Here is a 12,210-nt window from a genome sequence, read left to right as displayed (position 1 = left end):
GTGAACTCTCACCATTTTTATTGAACATAGTACTGGAAGTTCTAGTCACACAACAAAAACAAATAAAATGCAGACAACAAAAAGAAATAAAATGCATCCAAAATCAGCAAGGAAGAATAAAAGCTTTAACTATTTTGCACATGACATCATGCTCTATATAGAAAATCTGAAAGATTCCACTAAAAACTACTACTACTAGAACTGATAAATGAATTCAGTAAAGATGCAGGATACAAAATCAATGTACTGAAGTATGTTGCATTTCTATACATCGATAATCAAGCAGCAGAAAGAGAATTTAAGGAATCAATCCCATTTACAATTGCAGCAAAAACCATAAGATACCCAAAGTAAACCTAACCAATGAGATGAACTACCAGTACTCTGAAAACTGTAGAATACTGATGAAAGAAATTGAAGATGACACAAAGAAATGAAAAGACATTCAATGCTCATGATTAGCAGAACAGATATTATTCAAATGTCCATACTACCCAAAGCAATCTACATATTTAATGCAGTCTCTATCAAAATACCACCAGCATTTTTCACAAGGTAGAACAAAAAATTCTAAAATTTGTGTGGAACTACAAAAGACCTCGAATAGCCAAAGCAACCTTGAAAAAGAAAAGCAAAGAAGGAGGCATCACAATTCCAGACTTCAACTTATATTACAAAGCTGTAGTAATCAAAACAATATGGTACTGGCACAAAAATAGACACGTAAAACAATAGAATGAATAGAAAACCCAGAAATGAACCCACAAGACAAGAAAGAATATCCAATGGGAAAAATAATGTCTCTTCAACAAATAGTGTTGGGAAAGTTGGACAGCAACATGCAACAGAATGATACTGGACCACTCTCTTATACCATACACAAAAATAAACACAAAATAAATTAAAGACCTAAATGTGAAACCTGACATGTACATTGAAATCCAAGCCATACATTTGTATCTAGTGTTTCTTTTAAATCTTTTATTAAATTATAAGCATGTTTACACTCAATAATCATTCCCACTGGATTATGAGTAAATTCTCAACAATGTCTGCACCTTAGGCATTTATTCTTTTTAAACATCCAGTGCAGTGCCTAGCAAACTGTGCATCTTTAAGAGCGTTGAGTGACTGAGTAATACAAGAAAAAATTTTTAACATTTTACTATTGTGACACATCAAATTCACTCTTGGTTGCCTTAAAATTATTTTGAACAACAGTAATAATTTGATAATTACTGCTTGCTTACATTGGTTCTTACATGATTTAAACATTTCATGCTTATTTCTTCCAAATATCATACTAATAGTTATATTTTCTTGTCTTGGCAGAGAAATTTTGCTATAGATGAAAAATATCTCATATCAAACTCATATTCACATATAAGATTTTCTATGAAGTAGTTTCAGAAAAAATCATTTTAATAAAAAAATAAATCATTTCAATAATCATTTTAGTTGATATTAATTTAGCTTGAAAATGCATTTGTACATCTCGATTATAAATGCAACTCCTTCTAACTCCTGCACTAAGTGGCAAAACTAAATTGTTAACTAAAATATCAAGCAGGATTGAGTCTCTATACAAAGAGAGAATAAGATGTATTTTCTTTACATTTTTTAATTTAATTTAATTTAATTTAATTTATTTTTTCTTAAAAAATTTTTTTAATGTTTATTTATTTTTGAGAGACATAGCATGAGCAGGGAAAGGGCAGAGAGAGAGGGAGACACAGAATCTGAAGCAGGCTCTGGGCTGTCAGCACAGAGCCCGACACAGAGTTCAAACTCATGAACTGTGAGATCATGACCTGAGGAGAAGTTGGACACTTAACTAACTGAGCCACTCAGGCGCTCCACATTTTTTTTATTTTTAAAATCATATGTATATTGGGCAGATATATCTTTACAATATTATTATTAATAACAATAAACAATGGTAAAAGGCTCATTATGAGCTGAATAAAAAATATTTTAAATAATCATAATGGACAGGCTAAAAAGTTCTTTATATAAAAATAAGGTTTTTTTTTTCTTGCTAATTACAATGACCCTGGAAAATACAAGCCGTCTGACTTTTTGGAAAGTGTAAATATACCCATGGATTTTATATATATGTAAGAATTTACTTCACTTTTCTAACTATAAAATATTCATTGCTTTTTATTTTCTCAATGCTTAAGATAAGTAATAACTAAACTCTATACATTTCTAACATTCAAAATTTCTCCCTTTAAAATAACAAAATTACTTTCTCAAATTATTTCTTGCCATATTTTATTGTTACAACTAATTAGTTGCATTATGCTAATAGTTTTTCAGAAGCAACTGTAGTTTGCTGATTTTGTATATGCCTCTAATTTAAGTTAGGATGCTCTTTCTGCATACATTTCAAATAATATAAAAAGAACGATAAATAAAGTAGAAATATACAAGTTAGTTTTAATATAACCAAATAATGAAGGTAAAACTTATTTCCAAGACTCATAAAAATGAGTTGCAAAACAGTAATATTACTAAAAATGTTGACCTAGGTATTTCTTAACCAAAAGTTCCAACTAACCATTTAATAAATGACCCTGAATAAAATATATTTTCAGTATTCAGAACAAAATTTGCAAGTTGTATTTAAAAAATCAGAGTCCTAGACACGTTGACCTCTCAGGTGACATTACAGGAGCTTATATCAATACAATTAACTGAATAGTGACATAGAGAAAAAGTTTGAAGTTGCAGGCTAAATACCTGTATGCATTATCACCATATCAACATAGTCTACATTTTGTAAACTTAAAAAGGTAAAAAACAAACAAACAAACAACCTTAAATTGTATTCTCAAAACCTAGAATAACTGGACCTGATTATCCTGCAACTGTGTCAGGCTCAAATACTTCTGTTAAAAAGAAATCTGGTTTTCCCAGTTTGGGACTATCATTTCAGCATTTTCTTAAAAATAAATAGATGCTTAAAGTAGCTGTTTCCAGTCTTTTCAAATGAGGTTTTAAAAATTCTATCGTCTCTTCTGTTTGTGTTATTCTTTCTCTCTCTTCTCAAGCAGTGAGCAGTAATCTGTCCTGATGAGACTGAATTTAATAGCTTAATTTCTTTCTGCCTACCAGAGTAGTGATTTCATCCTGCAATTGCCTTTTCCTCTTCTGTCGAGTCTTCTGTAACACAATCCATCAGGCTCTTCCTTGAGTTGTCGCTACTTATTTCTCTTCCCCAAGTGCAGTGAAACTCTTCTTTCTTGAGGTCAAATATAAAGATACACACACATACACGTGCATTTGTTTTTGTTAGTCTTTTCCATTAGAATATACTCCATGTTCTCACAGAGAAACCTATATGGCATCCGAGTTTTACTAGTTAATCCCAATAGCAATATACACTAGAGGAAAGAAAATATTATCTTAGAAATTCTAAAGACACTGGATGGCAGTCCTGAAACTCCCATCAGCAGTGTGACTTTTCGCAACTATTTGCTTGTCTTGTACTTGTTTCTACATCACTGAGCAGCTAAAGGAAGAATGCAGGCTCGGTTATCTAATTTGTTGTGATTATTTAGGTTTCTTCTAGTTCTTTTGCTACCATTTCCACAAGAGATAAGGTGAGGACATTAAATGGATTGAAAAACAACTGTCACATCAAATTCCTGTTGGCAAAGGCATTTGTGGCCAACAGGTGAAACTAATGCCTGAATTGAAAATTTGGATTGCATTTATCTATTTCCCCAGAGACTCCTTGTAATTAGAAGTGGACTGTACCTTTTTCCTATTTACTACAGTGACCTTGGGAACTAAGTAAATTCCTCCATGGGCTTCCTTGAAAAACTTGCACCTCTTTCACATTTTTTCCTTTCTTTAGCATTAGAAATGCTATATAATTTTAGGTCTTTAACTTCTATAGATTTTTTTTTCACATAGGTCAGAAAGAAAATCTAAATGGGTACTTGCATAGTGCATTGCTTCCTCCAAAATTTCTACTCACCAGGCACATTTCCTAGTATTAAGTTTGATATAATAATTATTTTAAGGAATCTTAATTCAGGGCATATGTAGATTTGAGGTAAAAACTAGCATGGATTTCAAGCTGCAATTTCATTTAGAGACTGCTTTTTCTTTATACCTACAAGAATTGCTGGAAGCCTTTTTGATTTGATAAGTTATAATCATTTGATAACTATTGTCTAAAGTTACTGACATTTTGCTCTTCCATTAAAAAAAAAAAAAAACTGAATGACTTTAAAGGATACAATGAATTAATTTAAAGACTGGATATTTGACCTGAAATATGAAGTCACCAAAACTTACTACACTGAAATTTAGGGATTCTCTGAGTCAGTAACCAGTTATTCAATGAATTTTTAACTACCATTATTTCATTTACCCTTAGTAAAAATAATTCTTCCTAAAAAGTCATTACAATGATGTTTTAAAACTACTCTCCCCTCCCTCATACACACAAAGGTAGGAACATATGTGCTTTGGTTTCTAGATTAGGGGAAAATTCTATAAAGTGCTTCTGTGTAAAGCATCATTTTAACCATTCTGGACTACTTCAAGTCTTTGATTTACGAGAATTGCCCTCAGCCATTCAATTTCTTACTGAGCCAGGTTTTGACACTTCCTGCTTCCCCCAAATACAGAGGAAGACACATTTAGTTTGACACAAACAGAGGCACAAATATGAACTCTATGTCCATATTATTAATGTGTACTACATATGTGTATCTACTTTGAATGAACCTGTCTTATAGGTTGTTCATAAACTTAAGTTAGTAAAAAACAACAAACAGTAACAAAGAAATAAAAGTTATTATAGAAAACAGTAATTTTAAACATATATACTAGAATTTATTTACACGTGAGCACAAATGCTTCCCCTTCAAACGTGTCACATTGGGAGGCTATGTGTGTATTTTAACCATCTTAAATCTGAAATACATCATGAATGCATGTTTCTAAAATACAAATAAGAAAATGTATTAAATATATAAATATCAGGAAAGACAAAAATCAATTAAATTATATTTAATAAAATTTGGTAATTTTCCTCAGCTTTCAAGAGGGAAAGACTCGTCTCCAGAATACAGGAGACTATTAAATAGGAATAGGGAAATAAGAAATTTAAGGAAATTGGTAGAGGCATAAGGCATATTAAAGAATGCCTAGAATTCACAATAGGATGTACCAAGAAAAACATCAAGAAGTTCAAAAGAAAAGGTATTTTTGATTTTTGTTTAAAGTCCAAATCAGATCTTGTAACGTTACTACTTAAACCCTATAGTAACTACTTAAGAGCCTAAAATAACTTAATTGTTCTATGCCTTGCATGGTCTTCCAACTTTATCTTTCACCCTTCTACAAATCATTTACTTTGCTCCACACAAGGTTCAGTAAGTGAGTCAAGCTGGTGTCAGCCTCAGGGTTGTGCATTTCTTGTTTCATTTTCTTATTCCCTCTCCCTCCAGTTTGCTCCCCCTGTATTTTTGCAAGATTCATTCAAGTCTCAGCTCAGAGGCTGCCCTAATTATAATATTTTAAATTGCCACCTCTTCCTAAAGTTACTTTCTATTAGCCGGTTTTGTTTGTTCTGAAGTATTTACTACTATCTGAAAATTATCTCACATACCCATTTATTCTATTGTTTACTTTTCTTTGTCTTTTCCATTCATGGAATGCAAGCTCCAAGAGATTAACGACCTCACTAACTATAATTTGTCCATTGGTTAGCATAGTACTAGCATGGGTTAGGCCCACAGGAAAAAAAAAATGAACTCCATGAATAAATATTTATGGACATATATAAAGCGTAAGAAACATTGCTAAATATCAGGAAGACTGGATATGAAACCAACTATTATTTTTACTTAGATTTTGCTTACTTGAGTTATTTCATATCCTATACCTTAAATTCAATGCTTAAAAATAAGGATTAGGGCACAATGATCTCTCCTTATCCTCCACCTTAGAATAGTATAGTCCCTATCATTTACGTTTCTAGACAGACACATTTATAAATGCTAAACAACACTGGAATGAATGCTATGATCATGGGCTAAACTAAAATTATGTAGTTACAATACTATTCTTCAATGTATAGACAAACAATACATTTCTAGAAAAACAGAAAAACAGAGACAGTATAAAACCTGGTTGCCAGGAGACATAATATAAAAGACATTTTCAAGAGAGTTATTTAAGCAGTTGTTGAAGAAATGATTCCTCATGAAAGCATTAAAATACAAGAAAGAATAAGATTAGAACAAAGCATAAATATGTGAGTAAATATTGATCAATTATAATTATAGTCTTGCGTGTTTTAGATTATAGGGAGAATTAAAATACATGATACAAATAACATAAAACACTGAAAGACCGCTTTAAGAAAGCAAAACAGCAAGCCAAATACTGAATGCACATGAAATTTACAGAATCTGACAAATGGCTTTGATGTAGGACATATACAGAACTCCTATAAACCAGTGAGAAAATGGCCACCTGAATTTAGAACACGGACAAAAAAATATACAAGCATTTTACAAGTTAGGTCAAATGGTCAACAAGCATATGAAACGTTCTCAACTTCACTAGTCATTAGAACAATGCAAATTAAAACCATAATGAGATAGTTGCGTTTATACCTCAACTAAAATAGCTCAAATTTAAAGGAGTAAAAATAATAAGTACTAGTAAAAATGTAGAGCAACTGGACCTCTTACTCAAGGCTCCTAAGAATGTAAATTGTTACAATTCATTTGGCAAACTATTTTTCAGTATCTAAAACAGGTATATGTACATATACACTAGTACCCCAAAACTCTTAACACAGACCAAAATATAACCAAACAACTCTTCACAGCAGCCTAAGTCAAAATAACAAAAAACTATAAAGAAAATATCCATCAACAGTGTAATGGAAACTAAATTGTGATATATTTATAAAATGAAATACTATACAGCAATAAGAAATAAAATACTTCTACATGTAACAGCATCAACAAATCTTACAAATGATGCTAAGTGAAAGATATCAGACACCAAAAAAAGTACACATAATGTTGAAAATGAAAAAGAAAAAAAGGTTCTGCTTTCAGTAATAACAAACAGCTTTAGACTAATTCTCCTATAAATAACAATTGTAAATTTTGTCTAAATCTAAAAAAAGTAACGGCAGTCACTTCCAATAGAATGCTTATCTGGAAACTGTAAATTTGTTCCAAAGCCACTGATATATGAAGACATAATTTGAAAACAATTAAAATTTCATGTTTGCTTGTGTTTAATTTCATCTCTGAAATTTTACATATTACAGAAAGGCAGCAAACTGCATGGATATGTAAGAACACATAAAATGCAGACACACACACATACACCCGTCACATTTACTAGCTACCTTACTTCATCATGTGTATTATGAACTACACTCATGTATGTCAGGTGTTAACGACTTTCAGATAACCTCAGTCACATTTCAGATAACCTCAGAATTCTTAAGAAGCAGTCTTTCCAACACCCACTTCTATAAATTTCAAGTCTTTTACGTGGTAAGATGCTACATTTATTTTAGTATTTATGTGTTTCTTAACCATTTAGCATATGTAGAACTGGGATACCATTTTTACCAACGTTCCTTTTTTTTTTTTTAAATGGCAAGATGAAGTTTTTGAGTGTTCTATCTCTAACACCATTTTTTCTCTATAAATCATATGGTTTTTGTTACAGTATTTTGCATGTCATAATTATTTTTTAGGAACACATGTTTTGTTAGAGCAGAGATGACTGCATTTAAAGTACTGTATAATGATCAGAGATAGGCAGGGATTAGAGAGGAGGCAATTTTTAAAGAGGCAAACTACACTTGGTGATATTCGCATTTATGTGTCCTTTTGTCTGGAAGCATGCCCCAATATGCACCAAAAGGAGATTATGTATGCTAGGACTCAGGCAGAAATCCCCTGTCATACTATCTTGAGAAATAAAGAATTAGAAGTTAGAATTTCAATGTGCCAGAATAGGTAAAAAGTGCCCCGGAAACTCCAGAGCTGAGAAAGACAGAGGGAGATGCATGGTAATCTGTATAAATGTACCAGATCCTGGATTTACCTCCTAACTACATATATAGGAGAGTATCCAAGAAAGGAGGCAGATGGTAGCCTTAGGGACAGAAGTAGATACTCTGATTGCTCTCTACTGAGAGAAAGTGTTTGAGTCTGGCCAAGCTATCTGCCTGGTAGAACAAAATCCAATCATCATTATAGTATATCATCTATAACGTCCAACATGCAATTTTATATTTTTTTATTTTTAATTTTTATTCATTTAAATGAATTTATTTTTAGCTTTTTAAGTTTTGTTTATTTATTGAGAGAAACAGAGACATCACAAGCAGAGGAGGGGCTGAGAGAGAGAGAGAGAAAGAGAGAGAGAATTCTAAGCAGGTGTGGGGCTTGAACCCATGAACCGTGAAATCATGACCTGAGCTGAATCCATCAGTCAGATAGATGCTCAATCAAATGAGCCACCCAGGCACCCCTGAAGTTTTTAAAATTTAAGCATAAAAAACAAAAACAAAAACAGAAACAAAGCAAACAAAAAGCCACCAGGCAATGTCACACATAATCAGGAGAAAAAGCAGTTCATAAAGACCAACCCTGAAATGACTTCTGTTAGAATTATCAGACAAGCCTATTAAAACAGCTATTTAAAATACATTCCATAATTAAAGGAAAATATGGACATAATGCAAAAAGAGATTGAGAATCTCAGAAAAGGTAAACTATGAAAATGAATCAAATGAGAACTGTGAAATGAGAAGTAGAAAAAATAAAATTAAAGTTTTCTGGATGTACTGGACATCAGCTGGATGGGGCAATAAACTTAAGAGACTGGTAGAAATTATCTAGTCTGAAGAACAGAAAGAAAAGTCATGGGATAGAAAGAAGAGAGCCTCAATTACTTGAAGGACAACTTCAAGAAAATGAGCATACAAGGAATTATAGTCATAAGATGAAGTGAGAGATTGGGGCAGAAAAATATTTTAACATATTACTAGCAGAAAATTTCCTGAAAACATTTTTTAAATATATACTTGCAGATCCAAAAATGTCATGAGCCTCAAGTAAAACAAACTGAATGAAAGAACAGCTAAGCAAACCATAATTAAACTGCTAAAAACTAAAGATAAAGAGAAAATCACTACCATAACTAGAGAAAGCAGATAATGGTATAAATGAACACAATAATAATAGAGACTATAGACAATAAAACAAGTGCTGAAAGAAAAAAATATACTCAGAATTCTATATCCTAAAATCAAAACAAAACAAACAAAAAACCCTTCAAAATGAAAAGTAGGATAAAACTGGGTTTATAGGAAGGAATGAAAAAACCTGGTATGTGCTACATGCAGCTAAACAAAACATGTTTTTTCTTCTCTTCATTTGGTTAAAATAACAAATTTCAATAAAAATTAAAGTTTATTGTAGGTTTTATAATTCATGTAAATGTGATACATAGGACAATAGGACAAAAGATGAAGATAAATGGAACTATACCATTCAAGGGTCTTCTTATATGTTATATGCAACAATGTAGATGACAAATTAAGTATGCATACAGTGATAATCATAAAAACCATTAAAATAATTCAGAGCTACAGCTAAAAATCCAATAGAGAAATTAAAACATAATAACATATATATGACTAAGCCAAAAGGCAATAAAGAAAATACAAACAGCTTATCAAATGATAGTCATAAATCTAAACATTCTAATGATTGCATTAAACGTAAATGGACTGAAACCTCACAACACACAGAAAAATTATTTGAACATGATCACATACCTCAACGTAAAGTCAAAAATATAAAGTATACGGAATAAAGTTGAAGGATATCCGTGTGATCTAGGCAAAAGATTTTTTTTAAGACAGGCTTAGACAGCATTAGCCATAATTTTTTTTTAATCAGACATCTTCAAAATTTAAAACTTTTGTTTAATAAAACACGTAATTAAGAGAAAAAGTAGGCAAGCCCTCGACCAAGAGAGAATATTTAGAACACATATATATGGAAAAAGATTTGAAAACAACACGTACGGTTCACCCTTGAACGACATGGGTTTAAACTGTGCAGGTTCACTCATACACGGATGTTTTACAGGACAGTAATGTAAGTGTATTTTCTCGTCCTTGTGATTTTCTTCTGCTTCAATCAAATCCTTCTCCTCTTGCCTCTTGCCTCTTGCCTCTTGCATACACCGTATCAGTTCCTACCTCTGTACCTGTGCTTATGCTAGCCCTCCACTACAAATCTCCTACTTTCCCTATAAAACATATCCACCCTTTAATGGCCACTTCCTCCTTGGTATTATCCTAAGCTATTATTTTATCAACAAGAAGATATTTTCTATTTCTATAGTAGAATGACATTGGAGAAAGTTCAGACTAATGGGGAGGCTAGAGAATTATAGAAATATCTTTGTAGCTGTGTGGCCATAGCTTCAGCGTATAGATTTACTAGTTTTTGAAGTATTCAAATTACTAAACAGTGTACATTTTTTATCACACTGTGTGTTTATAACACATTTAGTCATTTTGTAATTATTTTAGTCATTTTGTAATTATTTTTATCAGTTTTCACCCCTGTATCCCGACAATTAAATACATAAGTAACTTATAAGCTCCTTAGGGCAAAAAAGCATTTTGCATTTATTATGTTCTTAGCTTTGAGCTAGACCCATCATCCTGATTGTATCTTCCCCTTCCATCCATGCTACTCCCATACTTAATTTATCATCTCTTGCCTGGATAATATCAGCAGCTTCCTAACTAATCTCTCTGCTTCTTGGGTTTCTACATAATTCATCCTTCACATGCCTAGGGAATGACATTTCTTTTTTTTTTTTTTAATTTTTTTTTAAAGTTTATTTATTTTTGAGACAGAGAGAGACAGAGCATGAACGGGGGAGGGTCAGAGAGAGGGAGACACAGAATCTGAAACAGGCTCCAGGCTCTGAGCTGTCAGCACAGAGCCCGACGCAGGGCTCGAACTCACGGACCGCGAGATCATGACCTGAGCCGAAGTCGGCCACTTAACCGACTGAGCCACCCAGGCGCCCCGGGAATGACATTTCTTAAACACAGAAATTCCCTACTTAAAACTCTGCAGTGCTTACTCATCTTCTAAAAGGTAAAAGTCCCAAGTCCTTGACACAGCCTATAAAGCTATCATGTACTCCTGTCCCCTCTTTTACTTGGACTCTTTTCTCACCCTAAAATGTGAACACTGCACTACTGATCCTTTCAAAGGCTTTCAGATTTTTAATGCTATTGTTTTTTTAAGCTTCTTCTGCTTTTCCCCCAAACACACAACACACACGCAGCCCTGAACTACTGAACTAGTTCTAATTCTTTGGTCTTCCTGGAAGTGTTTACTTTCTCTCAAGTGCCGTCTCAAACAGTTCCTCTTCTCTGAGGACTCCCCAGGTTTGTCCCTCTATGATATCAACTCTTATGTATCTGCATTGCAAGATTAGGAGCAGGAGGCAGGGTACTTGTGTTTGTGTGTGTGTGCGCGCGCGCCTCCAGCAGGATTTGGATTATAATAGATAATATATAAAAGTTTTTTGACTAGATAAATGGAATTGTGCTCAGTAGTTTTGGTTTGATTATAGGCATATTTTGATTATAAGTATCGGTAACTCTCATGTAAACATAAAGAGAAATTTATCTAAACATGGAGAGTGAAGAGATATAAAGATATACGGCGGTCCCCAGTCTTAAAGAGTTTCTCGATTCATCAATCACTTCAAGGTGATTCAAATTTCAATGTGAACATTTCTGTTTTAGAAACCAATCCAGCCCTCTGTAATACATCAATCTGTGCCATCCTCTCTAAGCAGGGACAAGGGGAAATCTTCCCACTTAATTGCACTAGGTGAACATGGAAATTATGCATCTAATTATACCCAGAAGAAGTAACCAACTAAATTCAATGAGAGATTGCATATGTAATTTAGGAGAAATTTCTTAGAAAATTTCTTTCTTATAAGAAAGTACATGGTGGCCCTAAAATTTTCACATTTTTGAAAAAAAATCCTTTTACATTAACAAAAATAATAAAAAGACTTCTTACTTTTGGCCAGCTTTAACTTAACTCTTTCTGAGATAATGATGGGATATTTGTTAGCCTCCTTTGTGGAAGGTAC

Source organism: Panthera tigris, chromosome B3 (genome assembly GCF_018350195.1).
Source record: "Panthera tigris isolate Pti1 chromosome B3, P.tigris_Pti1_mat1.1, whole genome shotgun sequence".
NCBI lineage: Eukaryota > Metazoa > Chordata > Mammalia > Carnivora > Felidae > Panthera > Panthera tigris.
The sequence above is the reverse complement of the archived record's forward strand: the minus strand, read 5'-3'. Positions refer to the sequence as shown.